We start from the raw sequence: 23,728 nt of genomic DNA, 5'->3' as shown, positions 1-23,728 counted from the left end.
AGCGGGATACTGATTTTGTAGGAGTAGGTCAGTGGGCGTGGTTTAAGGCTCAAAACAGACTAAAATAGCAAAATAAAAAAGTATTAGATCAAAAATAAACCGTAGATAAACAGCTGAATCAATCCTCCAAACAAAAGCAGATCTCAGAGGTAGAGAATGAGCGGACAAAGTGGTGCTTCTCAGGTGCTTCCCTCGGTGTGTGTGCACGGGCCGGCGCGAGAGCCTGATTTTGTAGCAGTACGTCAGTGGGCAGGGCATGGTAAGGCTCAAAACAGACTAAAATAGCAAAATAAAAAAGTATTAGATCAAAAATAAAAGGACTATGAGGATAATATAGTTCTCAATAGTCCCTGCAGTCCAAATAGCATAGATAAACAGCTGAATCAATCATCCAAACAAAAGCAGATCTCAGAGGCAGAGAATGAGCGGGCAAAGCGGTGCTTCTCAGGTGCTTCCCTCGGTGCGTGCCTCTTATCTGACCTCTTATCTGTTCATCTATTTTAGAACCCGCCCTGATGAAGGACAAAGGGTCAGAAATGCATCAGCTAAGGGCATCTGCTGATGAACATTGAATACAATTTATACTGATTATTTGAAAATGTCAATGAATGTGAATATCATTATTTCTTCAACCATATCGGGTTGAATGAACAAATTTACCCAGATAAGACCATCAGATATTACAAATATGAATGTGTGACATATTTACTACACTACCAGGTGTCTCCAAGCTCAGTGAGAGTCTCACTGAACAATCCTTTGCCTGTGTTCCCCGACTCATGCCCCCCGCCCCCTATTGACGGGCACCTGCCAGCAGGCCCTGGCGCATGCACTCCCCACCCCCATTGACTGCCACCTGTCAGCAGGCCCAGACTCATGCCTCCCCACCCCCCATTGACGGGCACCTGCCAGCAGGACCCGACTCATGGACCCCCCATTGACAGGCACCTGCCAGCAGGCCCCGACTCATGCACCCAACATTGACAAACACCTGCCAGCAGGCCCCGACTCATGCCCCCCCATTGCCGGGCACCTGCCAGCAGGCCCCAACTCATGCCCCCCACCCCCCATTGACGGGCACCTGCCAACAGGCCCCGACTCATGCTCCCACCCCCCACCCAACATTGATGGGCATCTGCCAGCAGGTGCCCCAACTCATGCCCCCCCACCCAACACGTCTATACAATCCAGAGCCATGTCCCTTATGGCCACCCAAATCCCACCCCATGCCATCCCAGTCCAAACACCCAACCCAGCATTCCATCAACTCCACATAGAATTCCCCATGTCATGATAGAAAACAAATAACCAGCACGCCCATGAATAGATGTCCCTCAGACCCACACAATGGCGACACATGACTGAGAAAACCCAAATTGTGACATGCACAAAACGAATGAGAGACCCCCACACAAGTAAAGTGGATAAAAATAATGTATTAAATTGTAAACTAAATGAATAAAACAAAAGCACACAATAAGAAAATAAGATACACAAAGTCCATAACTCCCAAAATGATAAACAAAAATGAATGCTGTAACCAATAAAATCCAAAGTAAAATGGCTCCAAGGGGTCCATCCATTAAACAAAATCCAAAGTTTAAAAAAAAAATCAAAGTATTCCACCATGGGTAAAAAATAAATGAATCAGTCAATCCAGGTCCAGAACTATATACAAAAGAACATCCAAGGGTCCATCAGCCCAACAATCAAAGGAAACCTAACAAAAATCCTACCTAATAAATAACTGTATACAAAAAGGCAGAACATAGTCCATGTGCCCCAAATAAAAAAGAAAACTAAAAGGAAACCTACACCTATTTAACTATTTACAAAGGCGGCGGGCTAGTCCGACGGCTCACTCATTGATGTCCCGGGCCAGGGCATCATCGAACTCCACTTCAATGTCCCGGAGGCGGGCCTCTTCCCTGGCCTCGAGGTCTCGCAGGGATGCAGACATGGCCTCCTCCAACTCCCTGCGAGTTGCCCCGAGGCACGCAGTCTGCCTCAATGCCCGGTACATGGATGTCCCCCCTCCCTGACCCCCCTGTGCCCTCTCCGCCTGCCGCCGCTCCGCATCTATCTGCCGTCCCAACTGCTGCCACACGGAAGACACTCCCAATCCTGGGTCCTCCTACCCTCCGGCCGATGCCTGCCTCTGTGATGTTGATGGCCCCAAGCCATGATCGCTCCCACGCTGAGCCTGCTGCTGCCTCCAATGCAACTGCCTCTGGACCACGACGGCCTCCAGGCTGATGGAATCCTCTGGGGCCACGGTGCACGTGCCCTGCTTGATGATGCCTGCAAGTCCTCCACCTGCTGGGGTCCAGTTGGTGGGGTGGCCACCCTTGCTGGACCTCCGACTCCCGACTGTGGCCGGGATGTGTCCTCCACCAGCCTGGCCGCTGGCTCAGGAGAAGCTCCACAGGGGGCCCAGGTGATACTTGGGCGGGAAGATGGCACAGAGGAAGACTAGCTCATAGGGGGTTCAGTTGAGGAGGGGGTCGCAAGAAGTTCCAGCACATGGATGAACCCAGTGCCAATGACCTTTCCTAGTAGGTCGACGTGGCCAAAGAGGGATTCAAAATGACGTGCATTGTCCAGACGAGAACCCTGCACGTCATACAGAATCCCATGTTGGCGCAACACCACCCCAGCTAGGACAGGCTCAATCCGGTCACAGATTGCAATGTCCGCAGGGAGAGGAAGGCCAGTTGTTGTATGGGCATCCCCTCCCTGAAAACGGGTCTAAACGGAGGAAAGGATTACACACAGGCACCTGTGCAGCGGCCTGTGCTGCCTCCTGTCCCTGCCCCTGGATTGCACCACTAGCACCAGTGGAATCCCTCCTCCAGGCCCTGTGGGTGGGCCTTCTGCGGCCTCCTCCTCAACCAAACCCCCCACCAACCTGGATGACTCTGTGCCATCTTCCTCCATAGGCCCCTGTGGGGGCTCGCTGCCCCTACTGCTGCTGAGGAGTCCACCTCCAAACGCTGCCTCTTGGACCTCCCCTCGGCAGCTGCGGCCATGGGCGCGGCACCAGACTCCTCACTCCCTGAAGAGATGAGTACCTTGGCCTTGCGTCTCTGGCTGGCGTTGGGATCCCTGCCGCTGTGCTCCACAGCACGGTCTCCGCCCTCTTCATCAGTCGATGCTGTAGACAGGGAGAGACAGAACACTGGCATCAGGACACTGTACAATGGTTGTATACACACATGACAGTTGCACATGAGTGGCAGTGTCAAACTTCACAGATGGCATCACATTCCCCAACACACATATCATTTGAACCCACACACATGCACAAATTAACAGGAATGGTGCAGCAAGCAGCAGCATCCATACACACACAACAGCATGAACATCCGAAGGTCAGCCTGACTCACAAGCAGCACGGGGAGTGCCAAACACATGCACACACGCCACCAGACAGACATGCTTCTGTACATCTCCACCACCTGTCACAGTGCAATCACCGGCAACTATGTCACATCTGCCAATCGGCTCCCTACATGTCTGTGTCACATGCATCCATGGCGTATCAAAGTCACACACATGTCAAACACACACACCCACATGTACACCGTGCACGTACATGAAGGTGGAACCAGCATCTATGTGTCACACCCCAACCATGGCATAGTACATACACAGAAATGCTGACATGTGTGCGTCTCCACATGCATTTGTGCATCATGCTTTGGAACACATACACCATTGATGTGCATCACACATGACTGGACTCACATGCAGCAGGCTCAAGTCCCTGCACATACACATCCATACATGGGCCTTTCCAGACATATGTCCAAGCTGCACACTCCTGGCAGGTCTCAACATGCACTGCGTCCAATCAGTACACATGGGGCCTCATTTCGAGATTGGAGGTAGCCATGGTGCTATTAGCATCATGGCTGCCTCCAATACCGGTTCCAACTCTGACCTGGTTCAATGGGGACTTACCGGTGTAGTCTGACCTTTGCGGGACCGGTAAGTCCCCATTGAAAAAGACAATCCCCATTCCCATTTGAGCCCCCATAGGGTTCAATGGGAATGGGGAGGGAGCTAATAATGGTACGCAATTTGCGGTACCGTTATTTGCTCCCTGGTCCCTTTGCAGGCTCCCACTAAGGGCGCCTGGAAATACCAGGCTCCCATAGCGGGACCCGCTAAGGGATCTCGGAATAGGGCGCAAAGGGATTACCGGCACCGATGTCCTTAACAGTGTCCGGTATCCCTTTGCGCCCTACTCGGAATGAGGCCCATGGACACTTACCGCTTGACTCCGGACGGTCTGTCTCTCAAGGACCTGGAGGTGAAGCGCTGGGTGTATGTGTTCCAGGACCCTCATCTGGTCGTTGGTAAGGTGGACCTGGCACCCCTCTGTATCCGCTGCATCCAAGAGGCGCAGGCCTTCCTGAGGGTCCTGGACCTGAAGTCCTCCCAGCACTTGTGGACGTGTGGTAGGTCACGGGTTGCCACCCCCTCCGCGTTGATGGCAACCACGATGTCTATCCAGATCCTTCTCTGTCCATCCTTGTCAGCGCGTGTTCTTCCCAAGAGGGCATCATAATGCACCAGGACTTGCTCCACCAGGATGCCAACCTCTCCTGCTGTGAAGCTGGCAGCCCTCTGCCTCTCTGGCTGGGGGTTGCCAGTGGTCTCTGATGGTGTTTCCCCCGACATGGCAACCCCCGAGGCAGGTGTGGGTGGGCAACTGGGTCCTGGTGCTGGGCTGTGGAGCGATGGAACTGCAGTCGGGAGTCTTCTGTTCCAGCAGGGGTGGTCAGAGCAACTGGACCCCTGCAGATGGCTGATGTGCAGGCACTCAATAGCAGGGCACGTGGCCGGCAGGCAGCCAGCAGCAGATGGCTGGTGAGAGTCGGCTCGGGCTATGAGGGGCAAGAAAATGGCCTTCTGGGCAGGAGCGTGGTCTTCCGTGTGTTGTCACGTGGCCAGCTTGATACGGAGTGATTTTGCACGTGAAAAAACAGCACGTCCGCGTGTAATTCGAGGAAAGGCCCTTAGCTTGTAAGCGCATATATGACGTAACACACGCAGGTGTTTCCCTCGGCGCAGGTGCATACTGATTCAGCACATGAAAAAAACAACACGTCCTCGTGTTGAAGCGTGTAATTTGAGGAAAGGGCCTAAGCGCGTAAGTGACGTGATGCGCGCGTGCATTACCCTCAGGATGGGTTAAAGGGGAGCCGGGCCAGCAGTTCACTGTACGTGCTTTTTGTGGAGACCAATGCGTGTGTTGCTACTTCTGGTTGTTTCACGCGCCATCACTACTTCACAGCGGATCAAGGACGTATCTCTTCTTTTGACTGGGGTATTGGCTATGCGTGTTTTTCATTACTACTCTAGTCAGACAGTGATTGCTAGCTATTTTTCCCACTGCGGCTCCCCCTGCGTATCGCGTACCCGTTTTCGAGGTCATAGTAGCCTGCGTGTCCCATGTGTACTTGTTTTTCGAAATTCCATACACGCGGGGTACCAGGGGTTGCGTGCACGGTTTTACTGCAGTTTTGGGGTGCCTGAGCATTGTGTTGGTGCCCTCGACTGCACCCATGTAGAATTGGTAGTCCCCCATGCCGTAGACGCAGTGTACCGCAATCGCAAGCAATACCACTCCATCACTTTATCACCGGTGCAACATACAGCCTTGCAGGCGCACAGGGGTGCTGTTAACATCTAGTACCCCATCCCCTTCACCCCAATTGCCCAGGACAACTGTTGTGTACACCTCCCATTGGCATTACTACATCTGTGCCGGCACTACTACATCTGTGCCATGGTTGGGAGGCCACCAAAGGTGAGGGGTGCCTAAACTGGGCATCCTCCACATGGCAGGTGTGGTCAGGGACATGGCCGGGTGACCACAGAGTAGGGGGATTCCAGGGTGTCCAGGGTGGCTGCAGAGGGGGAGGAGGCAAGGGTGCGCCGCTTCGGCAGGATGCTCTGCCACATGTTGGTGCAGTCATGCCACCACCCCCTGTGGTTCCGGGAGATGCAGCTCTTGTATCTGGCACTGGTGCCCATGTGACCCGGCAGTCCGTTTCATCGACTGCCACGGGCCCAAGCGGTGGTAGCTGCAGGTGCAACTGTGGCCACCACCACCCAGGTTCAAGGTCTGCCAGCGCATGCTGCGTTTGCGCCTGAAGAGTCCCAGGATGATTTCCAGGTGTTCAGGAGGCACGTAGTAAGTGCACACATGGCTGCTCTGACCGAGGCACATGTCCCTGGGGCAGCATTGTCATCTGCTGCCCCGAGCAGCCGGGTGTTGGCAACTGCATGGGCAGATGCAGCTGACACCACCCCGGCTGTGAGTCTGCCATCCAGGGCAGTCTCGGTCAATGACCATGGCACAGCAGATGTTGCTGTGCAGAGTCCAGTGAAGGGCACCCAGCAGCCACTGACGCAAGTCAGGGCTCCTGTCCTAGTTCCACCTGCCACTCCCTCGGTTCAATCCACCAGCGCAACTGCCCCTACTGATCAGGGTGGCATTTGCCAGTCAGGGTCCGGATCACTGCCCAAGAGGAGGAAGGTTGCACCTGCACAAGAGGCTGGGACCACGACATGGCTCCGGCCTCCGGCACATCGAGAAAGAAGCCTTTCTGCAAGCAAGAACTGGGCTTCCTTGTGGACTACGTGTCGGGACACGACCGTGATATGCTAGTGGGCCCAAATTGTCACACTACGGCTGCCCAGAGATTGTACCACTGGAAGCATGTTGCCAAGTGTGTCAGTGCATTCAGACGTGAGGTGCGTACAACTTAGGAGTGCAAAAAGCGTTGGGATGACTTCCAACACTATGCTAAGCTAAAGCGTGCATCCAATTATGGCATGACTCGGGTGACTGGTAGTGGGCCACCACCTGAGGAGGAAGATCTCACTTCTCAAGACTTGATCTCTGCAGAGTTCACACCGGCAGAATTGTACAAAGGAGTGGGAGAGATGCTGGATTTTGATGCCCCGTCCAGTGAGTTTTGTTGCGTGTTTGTCCAGCCCATGTGTGGTTTGCTTGTGTTGTTCTTGACTGCCACTACATGCTATGTTTACATGGTTCTCATGTGCGAGTCATGCAATGCTTCACTGATGCATGCCTGCTGTGCAGCATGCTGGACATGTAGAGCAGATGGGGACTGTCCTCATCACCACACTGGCACCCTACTCAAATGCTGGTCACCCGGCTGCCCCTCCGGTCCATGTTCCAGCTCACTGGGCCTTCTGCATGTAGCCTGGGGTGTCTTTCCACTCAGCACTCAGACTATGTCATCGCATGACTAACGTGCATGTGTGTTCTGCATGCATGTGGGTACTCCACATAGGCATGCTCCCTTGCCCCTCCACACCCCTGCACTCCAATTTCCCCATGGCACTGGTGGGTATCATGTTGGACTACTGCAATGGCCCGTTCAACGCTCCTGTGTACATGCACACTTCCCCCTGCCAACCTTCCAGACACATACTGTGGGGTACATCCTTGATGCAGGTTGTCTCTCTCGGACTGTGCAGATGGCAGATGCTTTGCAGGGACATGAGTGCCTATTCCTGCTCCATGTGCATTCCATGCATGCCCCTATGTGTCCTTGGCAGGATGATCATTGTAGTATGTGTCCAGGATGACATACATTTAATGGCATTTGATCATCCATTCCATGCCCACTCTGGCTCAGTCCTGCATCACGCACATGTTTAGGGTGTCATAGTCTGTGTGGGGAACAGGCCTCCCCCTGTTTCAGGCCCCCTGACTCTGTTCATCTGGTGTAGTGGCTTCTGCACAAATGGGTGTACTACTGAGGGTTCATCATGTGCCTGCTTACTGTCCCATGCTCATCTGCTGTGTTGTCAGTTGACTCAGATGAAGCAATTGACGCTATTCAACACTGTCTGCCATTACACAGTTCTCTGGTCAACCTTTCACTGCCATGCAATGCCTCCCTGCATTTTAACTAAGGGGGGGTGTTGCCTGTAGCCATGCACCCCATTGCATGCACATTGCACGTGATGCCTGAACTTGCCCTTACACTGCCTTCATGTTTATTGATTGACATCATGATGTACTTGTTGATGTAGATAGTTGGTAACGTACACATGTTCTGCACTGCACCAACCCACTTCTGAGCCATGTTACACCGTTCTACATGCCTACTCACTGCTGCAATGTCAAAGTGACCTGGCATGTATGGTCAAATTGTCATCCCTTCACTGTCATGAAAGGCACGGGCACATGTGCATCCTGTGACACATCTACTCAGTATTGGAACACACTAGTGGGTGTTAAGCAAAGTATAGGCCGCAGATTGATTATAGCCTGACCATCGTGTTGTAATGCATGTGGAGCTGCCTTCATGTGTGTATCTGTACACTTTCACATACATCGAAGCAAGCAGCGTTGTAGCTGCTTGCTTTGCTGTATAGGTTGCTGTTCATAATCACCATACAGGTGTATATGAACACGGGTGTTCTTAAACACTTTCACATGTACATATGCAAGCAGCTTCAACGTTGTGTAGTGCAACATTGCAGCTACTCACTTATGCATGTGTGAAGGTGTTCATTTACACATGTGTCCTCTGCAGATTTTTTGTTGAATGAATTAAAATGTAGTTGATTAACGTTAATGCTGCTGTGATTTCAGCATTCCGCCCGTTATGTCCAACTGGCACAATCCTGAAGGTGCACTGTGGTGCAGTATGTGTACGCTCAGGCCCACTTAGCTAATCTGGTGGGGCCTAGCCGTGATGATTTGACACACTGAATAATGTTTTAGGGCACAATCAATGCACAATGTGCTCAATCAGGCCCTGAGGGATGTTCTGGAGGCTTCATGGTGGGCAGCTCGGACCGTACTGGGCATTATGGTCCCTCATGCCTGGTTGCAGGTCCTCGCTTTGCTCGTGACATTCACTATGTCTACATGGCCAATGATGTCCGGTACGGGACGAGCGGCAGATTGATGAAGCAATATTGGTGATGGCGGTTTAGTGATGCATGTGTACATGTATATTACATGTGTCATGCTGTGTTTGGATTTGCTTGCAGCTGTGGCCATTTTGCAGTTCAGACATGCTTATGGTATGTTCCATCTCTTTGTTGCCGTCTGTCACGTCTGCCTGTGACATGTGCCTGACAGAGGTGGTGTGTGATGGAGGTGATATACTACATTCTGTGCATGTGTAGGCTTTGCTATTTACACACATCCATTTCTGCTTTTGGGATGTGTTTGCATATCAATGCCACTGGATGCATGCCGGAATTTAATTTCTGTGTGACATGTCTGCTTCATGTGTTGGCTGTCGATGTGATGTCTATGTGTGTGTGGGTTATGTGCTTCTGACATGTGTACTCATGTTTTTTTTCCACATTACAGATGATGACGCAATGGAGCCAGAGGATGGGGATGTCAATCCTGACACAGGGTTGCTATCACATGAGGAACCCGGCACAAGTGGGGGTCATGGGGTGGTAGGTCACTAGAACCCACTTGTGCTCCAGACCATCGTGTCTAGGGCTGGCAATGAGTCTAGCTCGGATGATCACTCTGACAACAATGTTGAGTTGGATGCGCGTCATGTCCATTCGTCTACGGTGAGTGATTCTGATGTGGACGATCTTCTGTCCATGACACCTGCACTGTGGTGGATCAAGACGCACGGTCACACTCCACACAAGTTAATGATGTGCCTGGGGCATCATGTCGATGGAGGGATGTAGTCCAGCTGACGCGGGCAGTGCCAACCCAGCGAGGACCACGGTTCGCCACCGGGGTATACTGAGTGGGAGCAATTCAAGTGTGCCAATTCAGAACAACAGTGGGCAGCAATTGATAAGATCGCTCAGGGCATGGAATGTGTGGCCCAATCCATGCTCCCCCCTGCTAGGCAGGTGGAGCTCCAGCAGCAGGCAGTACAGTCCACGGCCCGCTCACTCAGGCTGGGCATGGCGGCCTCAGACAGGTCACGCCGGGCTGAAATGGTGTCTCTGCATCAAGCATTTGCTGCTCACGCAGAGGCACACAGGGGGGCCCTGAGGGATGACCATAAATCCCTCAAATTGACTCTGGGTGTGCTCAATATGACCCAAAGGCAGTGGACAGAGGAGAGCTTGGAGTTGCTTGAGAATACCATCTCGGCTGAGCTACGTGCATGCCGGGAGGTGCTCCGGATGTCATGCGAGGCCATGCAGGAAGAACTCTGTGTTACACATGCTACCTTGCAAGAGGAAGCACGTGTATCACGTGAGGTTCTGCATGCTGACCTACGTGTCATCGCTAAACAGGACCAGGCTTACCAGTCCCACAGACTTGCTGCCGACGAGGGGCAAGCTGCACATAGGTGTGGTCAGGGTACTGTGCCACGTCCACCTTCTGCTTTCCATCCAGAGGGTGACTTGGACAACGACTTATCTCCCACACAGGTCGGGCCGTGCAGGTGTTGAGCCCATGGAGTGTTTTTTTTTATCTCAACCTCCTCGCATGTGGGTGTTGAGGTGCACCCTGTACCTCTCCCCTCCTGGGTGCCCCCTCCCCCCTGGTCGTATGGGGCCATTTTTTTTTATTAGTTAGTTTAATTAGTTATTATAGTTTAAAATTGTTTGTCTATTGTGCATTCATGTGACAGTGTGGTGGTTTGTGGCTGGGCCCATTCAAGCTTGTCATGTGTATGTGTTTGCGGCTTGAGGTCCTGACACATATGCCACTCCTGCTTCCCCTATCCATGAGCTTGCAAGGATGGTTCGGTGTGACAACCGTTTACACAGGGCATTGGACTTTCATCATATCTGTGGCCTGTCTGCTGCTGTACTACTTGTGTTAGCACCCCTAGTGGGGATTATGGATGTTTTCTCCACGGCATGTCCGCAATCTATTTTGGTGAGTACATTATTGAACTGTCCATTTTTTGATGTTGATTGTGATGTATTTTCTTTTCTTGCCTGTATACGTGCTTGATGCACTTCATGCTGTAGACGGTAACCTGCACCCTTTGGTGGGAGGGGGCCGGGTGGTGACAATGTCAGGTTGGTATGTGTTGAGTTCAGCCCCTGGGGATTGTGGCAAAGGAGGATGCATTAGGAATGTGACCCAAGAGGCACAACTCACGGTCCAGTCCTCACCTGAGATGTCCGCCTATACTACTACTACACTCCGTTCCATTTGGATGGCACGTTGTCTCTGTCTTCCCTCTTGGACTTTGATGCTGCCTGACAGCGCAGTTTTCCTACTGGACTACTGCTCTTTTACTTGTCACACTCTGATACCTTTAGTCCCTGTTCTTCTTCCTGCTACTGTCCTTGTTGCAGATCTGTCCACCTGTCTCTCCGGCTGTTATTTCCATGTACTCTTACACTGCCTCGGTTTGCCTCAATACATTTCTGTTCAACAGCATCTCTCTTTCACTCCTCCTGTCTTTCATCTATGACATCCATGCCTTTATGTTGACTGTTAGCTTTTACCAATGCTATTCAACTGTTGTGGCTCTTGACTTGCTGTCAGCTGTTTCCAGCTATCTTGCATTCCCTGTGCCTTTCCAGACTTGTGCTCTCTCTGCCTTTCTTTGTTCACGCTATCAAGGATTGATTGGGTTTCAGCTCAACCATCCAGTTGTGCCAGCCTCCTTGGTTATTTTTTACTCAAGATGCAGCTCTACCTGTCAGGGTACAGAACCTGGGGTTGTGTGGGAGGAGGTCAGATGTAGGTCTCAGACATGGCCCAGTAACAAGCAGCATTAAGACACACATACAGAATAGTAACTTATGCTCTCTCTGCAGCATTGAACTGCTCCTGTTGCCGGACCTGAGAGTGCGCAGGCAGGAGGCCAGCACTCACCCCAGAGATAATTCTCTCTTTTGCTCATCTTTGAGCCATTTTGTACAATGTGCATGAAGTACATGGTTTCTCTGATTGAGTATGTGTAATTGTCAATAGTTGTGTTTTGTATTTTCACTACTTTCTCTTGCCCAACCACCTCCCCTCTCCTGACCGTCTTTCCGGTTATCCTAAATGCTGATGCCTATCCAACCAACAGATCCCTAACCCTCTTTCCCCGCTGGGGTCACGGAGGCATGTGTAAGTTTTACCTTGCTGGCACCCAGACCGCAGAGGGAGTGGTTGGTTCGTGCCACTCCTGCGCCTGGAGACTGGAGCTGTGACACTACCCATCAGTTGTTGCATCCTCATTGATTATTGTGTACTGAAATCGCTACCCATCCTGTTGAACCATTGTTCAACTGTGCTACCTTGGTAGTTATTCTATCATTCTGCTTGGACATGTGCTTGGCCATATTCAGTGACTTCAGGTCATCTATTGGAGACTTTTCTGGGGTTTTCTGGTGGCTACAGGCTTTTTCCCTGGTTTGGGGGTTTGGCTCCTTGGAGTTCCCTGTGATTTGGTATTTTTACCAGTCAAGGTGGCCTCTGAGGGGGCTGGACGCTATTTACACGAAAGGTAGAACAAGGAAACCAAGGGGTAGGGTGATCGTGAAGCCAGGTAGACTAGAAGGAAGAAGCCAACAGACCCCAGACACAGTTCATCTGAAGGTGATGGTGATGAGTAAATGAGGGTGGGCCTTTTGTTGTCGGACAGTACGCTTGGGCTACAGTGTTTGGGCAGTCTCTGACATTCTCATTGTGGGGTACTATGTACATGATGTGTTCTGCTGGTCAATGGCTGTTCCTGTGTTGGGTTTACTTTTCAGGTGTCAGGGGATTGTTGTGGTTTGACATACTGGGGTGTACACATGGCCAATGTTCACATGTGATGTGTACAGGACACTGAGGGTCATTTGATTTCACATGCATGTATTGAGTGCATGTCCCTACTGACACACACACTTACACAATGCTCCACCACACACAACCACCCTTCCATGTCCGCACATGCACACAGATTGCCTTCTCTGGCATGCTGTGTCCCTGCAGCGCATGATCACTTACCATTTGGGGATCGTGTACATGCGTCAGTAGGTTATTTTATTTGCTTGTCCTTTTTATATGATGCTTAAGGTGTATCCCCAGCACAATGGCTGCTCACTGTGCTGTGTGCTGAGTGGTGTGTTGCAGGAGACACACACAGCACATGGGTTTGGGATTTGCGGATTTGGATTGGCCAATGTGCATGCCAACAAGCGTTCTGTCTTTTGCTGATGGTACCGCTGGTGGCATGCATTTGTGTATGACGTTGTATGTGTGGGAAGTTGTTGGTCAGTCATTTCCTCTGATTCCATGTCAGGTGGGATTGTCTCAGGCCTCTTTCCATTTATCACGTGTCACTTTGTATCTAATATGTCATGTATTGTGCTTTTGGTTTGCTCTTTTGCTGTTGCATATCATGTCATGGTGTGGCCGACAAGGGTGATGTGGGTTGGGAGGGTGTGGGTGAGACACCACTGATTGTCATGGCCTGTTTTGCAGAGGGGTGGTGCGATATACACCTTGCATGTGTTTCTTTTGATCACACAGGATTGGTTATGTTTAAGTAGCTAGGGATGCACACAATGTAGCACTTCTGTGGCAACATTCTGAGGGTGGTAAGGTTGTGAAGGTTGACTGTCTCTTTGTCATCATTGATTGCCACCTGGTATGTGCCAGGCCTGTGTGCACTCCACAGGGGTGGGAGTTTAGGTGAAAAATGTGGCCACAAGCTGGGTCCGGGCTGCCTCGCCACGTGCCATTGCCCCTCCCATGAGCACTGCCTGTGCCTGTGGTTGCGGATGTGGGGGCACCACCATGTCCACTGGTACGCCCTGCCGTGTTGCAACATTGTGCAGGACACATGCTGCCACAATGATCCTGCACACTACTCGGGGTGCATATAGTAGCTGCCCGCCAGCGCGGTCAAGGCAGCAGAAGTGTGACTTGAGCACTCCGAATGGGTGCTCCACTATGCCCCTGCTTGCAATATGGGCAGCGTTGTATCTTACCTGGGGTGGTGTGGTGGGGTTCTGTATTGGCGTCATCATGTGGTTTCTCAGTGGGTAGGCACTGTCCCCTGGGGAGGTGAGAGGATTGTCATTATGCATGTGCACAGACATTTGTACTCACCAATGAGCCATGTGTCACCATGCTTCCCAACTTTCAAGTCCTGACTCATGGTGGACATTCTGTATATGAAACTGTCATGGGTAGACCCAGGATAGTTTGCATAGACAGAGGTGATGATTCCATGGGCATCGCATACAACCTGTACGTTGATGGAATGCCAGTGCTTGCGGTTTCGATAGATGTGCTTAGTGGCCCTAGGTGGACGTAGGGCCACATGGGTGCAATCTATGGCACCAAGCACTTTGGGGAAGTGTGCCACCCTGTAAAAGCCCTGGACCACGGCCTGCCTTTCTGCAGGTGTTCTGGGCATGTATATATGCCTGCGGACTGAGGGGCACGCAGTCATGATTGCCAACACCTGCTGTAGGCAGCGTGACTGCGTGGCCTGTGAGACACCCCCAACTATGGCATTTGTCAGCTGAAATGACCCAGTGGCCAAAAAATGCAGGATATTGAGCACCTTTTCCAATGGGCTCAGTGTTTTGGAGCACAAGGTGGGTGATGTGAGGTCATCCTCCCACTCAGTGACCAGGTCTAGGATGATACGAGGTGGAAACCTATACCTGCCATAGACCTTGCCATCAGGCATCCCAAAAAGGCTGGTCCTGGGCAAACAAATGCAGGGCCTGGCTATTTGCCTCCTCATGCGGTGTCCCACGATCAGTGCTGCGAGAAATGGGACATTCATTGTAGCTCTATCTATATACATGTTTGTTGTTTGTGTGCACTTTTATACTGCACGGGGATGCTTCCGCCTGCCTTCGTGTGGCAGACGTGTTTACGCCTGTGCGTGTCTTTTGGCATGCTCAGGTTTCCCATATTCGATTCCATGAATACGTGTTGTTCGCGCACGTGTCGGCGTTCCGTGTATTTCCCAGCAGTACTTCCCCAGTTACGCCTTCATTTTCACGCGTTGTTCCCCATTCCGCGTGTTCCGCCCCCTTTTTGCTGTGTGTGCTATACATTGTGCACTTTCGCTGTGCGCGTCGCACATGGCATTCGGGATGTTGCAGTGACGTGTGACGTGTGACGTGTGCGCCCTTGTTCGCCACCCGCGGATTTGGCGCACATCCCGGGGAAAACATGCGCAGGGCCTTCCATGAATCGCATGCGCGTGCGCTTGCTTTTTCTCGCTTGCACATGCTTGTGCCACGATTTTCGTTGCACATTTGTTCCATGAATCAGCCCCTCTGTGTATATAGTTCCTGGTAATCAAAATATACGGGACCATGTCTCCGGAATGTCCTGCCCATCAACCTTTGCACCACAAATGCACATAACGCTGTCATCAGCACAATTCCTCCACTCCAGCAATCCATGGGACCCTCTCTTAAGGCCTCACCTTCATGGCATCTTGGGCTCTTCATCTTCACCCCTTCTTTCGGTCCAGACTCACCCGGGGTCTCCTATCCAGTGGCATCCTCCAGGTGCCCAATGCTCCAAGGATTCAGCGCTACGGGGCAATCAATTCGGTTTCTAGAATGAAAAGAAAAAACCCAAATTAAGTACCTAGCACAATACATTTTTCATTCCTCTTCCACTGAAACACCTACAAATCTAATTGGATTGATCCTTAAACACACGTCTGCCATGCTGGAACACCTGAAAATAAATGTATCATTATACAAATAAAAAACATATGTCTCACATCATCTAACCAAAACACTTCAGTAATATACATTAAATGGATTATAGCTCTTCATACCAAAGCCCTTAGCATTTTCCAGGTATCTTTAAGTGTTATCTTCATTCTCTTGTTAGAGCAATCTTTCACTCTACACCCATTATTTTCTTCTTAACTACCCTCAACTTGCTCAAGTCTTTTCAACTCATGTTTCTGGTGGAAATGCATTATTTGGTTTACATGAACAAACTGATCCACTGTCATCTTACCCTCCTTTTTAACTATCCTGTATACCATGGGGGAGACCATGTCTATTATTCTAAAGGGCCCTTGCCATGATGCAAATGCATGTTGTAAGTGCTTCCTCAACTCTTCCACATATTCATGAATTGTGGATGCATTTACAAGTGTCTGCTCATGTGTCTTATAAAGTAGATGCTGTGGCAGTACCATTTTTCTTCGTGTTAGTATTTCATGAGGGCTGAGATCTGTTGATTTAGCGCAAGTCGGTCTAATGGCCATCAATACTAAAGGCAGCCGAAGGTCCCAACTAGGACCTGCTTCAGCCACAAATTTCTTGAATATATCAGCAATTGACCTGTCATTCCTTTCCACTCTGCCTGAAGAAGAAGGCCGGTATGAAATATGTAATTTCCTTTTCACACCCAATATCTGCCAAATTTTGGTCATTAATGCACTAGTGAAATGACTTCCCTGGTCTGACTCTATCCTTTGCGGTAACCCATATCTTAAAAATATGTTTGACCAATAATGTGGCTGCCGTTTGTGCACTGCAATTAGGTGCTGGAGTGCATTCCACCCATTTGAACATTAAACAAACCACTGATAACAAATATTTATTCCCCCTGGCTGATCTTTTTACGGGCACAACATTGTCGATTTGCAAATCGGACCATGGAAGGGTCAAACCTCTTTTCATTAATGGTGCTCTATGTGTAGGTGAAGCAGGTTGAAATTGTGCACATATTAGACACCCTCTAGTGTATAGCGTAGCATCTCAAGACATGTGTGGTCAATATGCATAATCTTTTAAAATGTCCAAAGTTTTCTGGGAGCCTCTGTGTTCTGCAGTTATCACATCATGTGCATGATGTAACATCAGTCCCCGAAATGACCTGTGCACCACCCATCGGATTTGACCTGTCATGGATTTCCTAATCATCAGTCCATTTTGTAACCTAAATCTCTTTTTGTTTTTTAATAACACCCTCAATTCTTCTTTCCCTTTATAATCTTCTTCAGTTAGGGGATTTTGTCCTGTATCTAACAAGTAATTATACAATATGCCTAAAATTGGATCTTCCTTTCGAGCTTTGATCAGGTCCTGATCTGGGGTATCAAAACTCCATTGCACAACAGACTGTTCAACTACTTTTGGAGATTTGGATTGTGTTATCGCATCTACCTGTATTTCACCAAGTAGGTGTTCAATGGGAATTAACTCTCCCATTACAGCTCCAATTTTTGCTAATTGATCTGCTTTGTCATTCCCCTGCTTGTCAACACCTAGCGTCTTTAAATGGCCTCCAATTTTTCTCCAATGTATTATAACATTATTATCTGACACAGGTTTGTCTATTGCTTGAATCATCTTGCCATGTTTAAGAGGTTTTTTGTTATAGATGAGCATACCTTTTACCTTTCAGCCAGGTAAATACTCAACAAAACTATTTAATGCATAATTACTATCAGTCACTAGAAATATCTCTTTGAGCTTGTTTTCAACTGCGGTAGTGACTGCTTTCTAAATAGCGGCCAATTTTGCAATCTGACTCCTTCTAGACCCAATCCTCATGCTCACTCTTGGAATGTTATGACATTTAAACCAGATATTTCCTATTCCTGCCACAAGCCCTTTTTTGTGTTATTTTCCACACAATATGCACAACCATCTATATACACAGTTGGTAAATCCCTACATACATCCTCATTGAATTCCTTGTGTGAGGATTGTTCAAATTCATTCAAATTGGATTCGATTTCTGCTTCATTGGGTGCACATTTGGCTGCACAATCATGCAAATCCGCTAGCCCCTTGGGCAACTGGACTCTTTTTATTTTGCCCATATCTTACTTCCACAGAAAATCCCTGTAATGTCAATGTCCAGAAAGTAATTCTGGACTGCGCCAAATTCCCTGATCTGATTATTTTACTTTGCAGAAACTGTAAAGGTTGGTGATTGGTTTCAATAATTACTCCTTCACCTTGAATGATGGGACGGAAATGTTGCAATTCCCAAACAGTGGTTAGGAATGCTTTTTCACATTCACTGAACTTAGTTTTAACCTGAGAAAAGGCCTTGATAGCATACACAATAGTTTTGTTATTCACATCATGCCTTTGATATAACACTGCTGACATACACTGGTCAGTGAACCCTACCTCTACAAAGAAATCCTGGTTCTTTATGGCATATGCCAGACATGGCGCCTTCATGTTTCCGGGCATATATCCCTTTGTCGAGTATTGTAGACTGTGCCAAGGACAAAAAACAAACATAACTCAGACCTATATGTGGTATGACTCGCATATCAGCCAAATTCCGTCTCCCCAAAATATGCATTTCAGTTATGTTTGCTGGTTATTCTCTTCAGGGCACACCTGAACATGTACTCATTTCACAGAAACAGCCTTTAAAGTGCATCCTTAATTGTCAGTATTGCTGCTTTAGATGCAGATATTGGCTTTCTAAGCATGCATTGGTTGACACAGGCAGTGGTGTAGACCTTCGATAGCAGCCTTTACTTTCATTTTCATAACGCAGAATTGTTCATTGCGGCCAGTGGTTAGTAAAACGCTCACTTGCTGAAAGCTTTAGCTTCTGCTCATCATCAAATCCATGCAGGGTCAAATGTCAAAACGCAATATCTGTGGAGGTAAATAACCCAGTGGCACTTAAATAAATAAAAGACAAAAGAGACACCCAATCCCGCTGTCAATGTGTGCAATGCTCTTGTTTTCATTGCATGCCTACACATCGATCCCTGAACATGACCTCCACTGGGTTGTACAGCACTCCACTGCATACTTTATAAGAAATGGAGACATAAACTAGCTCACATTGTTCTGACTCCACAGGGCACATGGCAGGTGGTACAATCAGGCAATTAAAAGCAGTTGCCTGGCACCAGCAGTGTTTGCCATTTTGGCTAGAAAAACATCAGCAATGGTGTCACAGCAAGCAGGTGTGTTAAACTGGCACTTTGCTTTGGGCAGCACTGGCCCTGACAGGGTTTTCCAGGAGAAGCTTTCATCTTATGCTAAGGGTCTGCAATGTTTTGCTCTCCATATGTTTAGGACTTTAATTCCCATCAGTCCTACCCAGCATTGTCAATGGTGAGGGATCACGGGAGTTGTAGTTCAACACATATGGAGAGCCACACTTTGCAGACCCTTTCTAGTTGGACATTGCAAGCTTCCACCACCAAAGGCATTCACATCACTGTTGATGCCACTTAAACAGCATTCCATGTTTATAATCTATCAATCACTATTTCTACATGTCCGAATTCAGCTGCTACATTCTTACATCATCACCCTTGTTATGTTGTGTTATGCTACGTTAAGAACACTTGTACAATGCACTATTTGTTATCAATGTGTCTTCATGGTGCTGGCTGCTGGGACAAAAAACAGAATAAAAGCAATGCAATAGGGGTGAAAAGTGAATTCTACAATGGTTTCCTAAAAGCTAGATGTCAGCCGATGTCCCTAGGTTGTTGGGGGAGGAGTTCCACAACAGCAGGGCCTGACAGTAGAAGGACCAACCTCTTACTCATCATTGATAGCACCCTCTCTTAATCATTTCCTCTCTTGCGCTATTCTCTTTCCTTCTCTTTCACTTCCAGGGCTGCACCCCTTATCACATCCTCCCTTGAAACTGTGCACTCTCCTCCTTGCACCCTGGTACCTATACATGCAAATAACAGCAATAAACGGCAAAACTATGGTCATTGCCAATGCTTGTTATAAGTGGTGTTACTTCATCATAATCTATGGTGCTCACATAGTTTCCCCAATATTTCATACATTCTGTCCAGTGAATAGGGCGTCAGCTGGAGTTGCAAGGAAGGGATGTGGGCAGTGAATTGTAAGATTCTGCACTCTCTAACACCAGTTGTTTGTCTTGCTGTTTATTGCAATTTGTTTATAAATTTCTAAAAACAATACTGATTTATGTTAACATCAGATTCTCTTTATCGACTAGTTTTGCTTTGGTTGCTGCTAATGAAAGTTTGAGCTCATTAGTTTGCATGTGTATATCATCTTTCCTGAGTACTTCAATGCAGTGAATTAGGTGCTTCCATCTCGTTTGTTTGCCTCTTGTTCTTGTTGCATCACGCAACGTTTTGTAACGCATGACTGCTACCTTGATACACACAGTGCTTTCCTCTAATAGGTGTGTGTCGCATGTTGGCAAGATCAGCCACCTTGTTCCTCTTGCTGATCCATCCATCCACAATCTATTGATTGTGGATGGATGGATCAGATCATCAGATCTTTTTTCCTCAATTTGCTGTGAGGCATTGATGGGGCTGCTTTTCTCCATTTGATATGTGGCCTGGCACGTGGTACTGGTTCTTTGTAGTAGGTCTTTATAGCTGCCAGGCAGGGATGCACAGTCTAACAGAGAAGAAATGCTGCACTTTACAACTTAAGCTAGTGCTAGTTTGTGATGAATTAATTATATTTGTTTCTTTGAACAGTGACACTTAAACCTCCTTCTCCTCCAAACGCTACTGAAGTGTGGGTGCCTTGATAACCACTTTCAAGAGTTAGTCCTACTTTTATGTTTGTTGCCCTGTCCCAGTTTTTAACTTTTAAAATCTGGTCACCCTATGCTTCAGTCCCTCCACATATCTGTTACTGCTTGGAACCAATTGTAAGAGGGGTGAGAATCTTGGTTAAGCTTAGATTTCTTTATTTAGTACAAATTAAACACTGTGCTTCCACCGTCCTCCTCCAGCTTCCAACAGCTTCCAGTAGAATACTCCAGGATTCCACATTCCATCTCAATAAACACCCTGCCTCTCCCTTCCAACGCCAGCTTTCAATGGCTTCCAGTACCATACTCCAGGATTCCACATTCTGTTTCAGGCACCTTTTTCAAACATTGCATGTGTGTTGTGGAAAGTATTGACCTCTGATTTGGTTCCAGGATTGTTCAGTCTGGTTTTGATGACCTAATTATTTTAGAATAAAACCACTACTGAATAGTTCTTCAGAACACTAGTGTTGCTTTCGGATTACCATGCTGGCAGATCTTCTTTACTGCTTGCTACATACTCTTTCAGTAAGGAATGTGAAAAGGAAGGGGGATAGAAGGGGACGGGAAGTAATGGTAGACATGTCCTGGAAGGGGGCCTCAAACTTTAGAAAGAAATAATGTATTTGTTAGCTGGAATGGAAGTAATTTCTTTCTGAAGTCACTTGGGGTGAGATGCAGCTGCTCCGGCTCCTCTGTGTATGACAGGAACCAGGATGTTCTCCCTGCTGCTCAAAAGCCATTTTTAATGGGCATACACAATAAAACAAGAATAATGTGTGTTATGTTGCTGGACTGCCATTTTGAGCTAACCAGTTCAGTAATATTTTACTGTGATATGACATTATTACTGGGAATCTACAATAAAGTAAGCACGACATGTGCTTATTACCTGGCTAGAGCGGCATTTGTGTGCAGTCATTCCAGCCTTTTCTTAATGTGGCATGGCATATGTTTTTGGGAAGCTACGATAAAGAAAGCATGATAAGTGTTATTACATGGCTAGACTGTCATTTTGGTGCAGCCAGTCTAGCTATTTCTTACTGTTGGACATAATTTCTTGCTGGACATTATCAAGGGTAAAGCAAACATGATAAGTGTTATTACATGTCTAGACTGGCCCCATCTTCTTATTTTGGCATTGCATTTTTTTGTGGAAAAGCCAACACGTGTATGTCCTTATCTGGGGATGCTGCCATATATTGGCAAGGCCAGCATGGGCATGTTTTCTAATAGTATCATTACAGGCATTTTGCACAAAGCAAACATGAGTATGTGCTTACATGGGAATATTGGCATATTTTTGATCCTGCCAGAATGGGAATGTATGGGCATAGCCAGAGTGAACATCATGTAAATGTGTTGGAAAATGACCTTGTGCACTATTGGTGACTTGCATATAATGGATTTTTGGATTGCGTTACCCTACAAAACCAATTGCAAACTGCCTGGCTTTTTACCCAACTTTTCACAGAAAGTGTTTTTTATAATGCACCAAAATGTCTAGTTCGGAACCATCTCAAGCCCCTTTTGGTTAGTTCGGGCTCCCTAGCTACACTCAGTCAATCTGACATATTTGTGGGAAATGCTTACACTCCTTCAAAAAAGGATTCACTGGCCACCACTGAGTGAGTGACTGGCAGGTGAATGCTTAAGAATGTGTGAGTTCAACGTTGGTCCCTGGGCAAGGGGCATTGGAACATGGACATTTTCTTACATGTTTTTCTGGCATTTTTGGGGAAAGCTAACTTGATGAATGTTATTAAATGGAGGAGGAATTGTGGTGATGGTTTAGAGCGCAAGATGGCAGGCAGACCACATTTTCTGTTGCATGGCATTGTTTACTTACATAAGAGGCAAGGCCTGCGGTAAATGGTACATAGCTTGTGACGTCTTCCCAGAAGGGCAGTTATTTCACCAATCAAATTATTTTTGAAATGCTGACCATTGTCGGAGCGCATTTTGTCTGTATCAACATAGTCTATATGCAAGTGCCGGAAGGGCCCTTCCTGCCGTGGTCATGCTCCTTGTACCACTCTTAAAGTGTGACCATATTAAACCTTTTGCCAAACTATGCAATTGTTCACAAATTCAGACAGACATTCATGCAAATTTGGCACAAACCAATCCTCACTTATTCCTGCAGCCACATGCTCTTTGATATGTTGGCAGGGTAGTGAAGCTGTGCCAGGGCCACATTCAACAACTTTCCTGCCATTACCACATTGCCGGTGCTGTCTTGCCACCAAATCAAATCTGTTGCATCCAGAGAGCACCCCCTTTTCTTCAAAGGCTATTTTTCATCATTTGGTGCTACTCCCTTTAAATCTATTATCTCCACTATCAGTGCTGCATTAAAGCTCTCAGTGCATTTTGTTCTTTAGTTCTATTTATCAATGCCATAAATGGTATTTTCTCCTTCTCGCCAGTGAACAGCACATGTGTCCCTTCTGGCAAATATGCTACTTCTTTTTCTGCTCTGTCTGCTCTTTTGTTACCCAATGTAATAAAATATTGCTCTCCTGTATGGGCTTTGCATTGATTATTGCCAATTCTACTAGGAGTGTTAGCATTTCCAAAAATGTACTAAAATGTGCTGCATGTTGTACCTGTGTGCCATCTGTCAGGGGGTTTCTCCCGGGGTCGGCTGAGCTTTCCGCGGACCTCCGGGCTGGGAGGCCCCAACTCCCCCCGCGTATCCCAAAAAATGAGTATGAGACACACACAAGAAGCAAGGTGGTTCTGCTGTTTATTGAGTAACGGCAGGGATGGGTCTAGGATTGTACGCGTCCGTCCTGACTCTCGAAATTCGTGGGGCTCGCAGGCCCCTTTTTGCCTCAGTATGAGGCGCTACTTGCGTCACCTGGGAAAGTTAGCAAAAAAACCTATCGCCACTCTGGGTTGGTTCCTCGAGTGGTAGGGTTAGTATAGCATACGTATAGAGAACGCTGTTAGTGGTTAAGGGTCAGTCAGGTGGTATACTTGGGTTGTCCCTTCTATTAGATACTTGAAAATTGTTACACAAAGACACCTAATGATTGGCTATAGTTAATGTCGTCAGTGATGAGTGCCCACTGTTCTGATTGGTCCACTCACGAGCCCCCCAGCCTGGGACCATCGTTGTTCCCAGCTCACGGTGTACCTGTCATTTGCAACAATATGTAACTATGTGTTTGTGCAGACAATGCGTGGATTTGCTCATATGCCTGAGAGCAGACCATTCCCATCACTGTAGGTGTCCATTCTGTCATTTCATTGTTGCAGCCTGTG

The sequence above is a fragment of the Ambystoma mexicanum genome, chromosome 3q (assembly GCF_040938575.1).
Source record: "Ambystoma mexicanum isolate Mex_15411 chromosome 3q, UKY_AmexF1_1, whole genome shotgun sequence".
NCBI lineage: Eukaryota > Metazoa > Chordata > Amphibia > Caudata > Ambystomatidae > Ambystoma > Ambystoma mexicanum.
The sequence above is the reverse complement of the archived record's forward strand: the minus strand, read 5'-3'. Positions refer to the sequence as shown.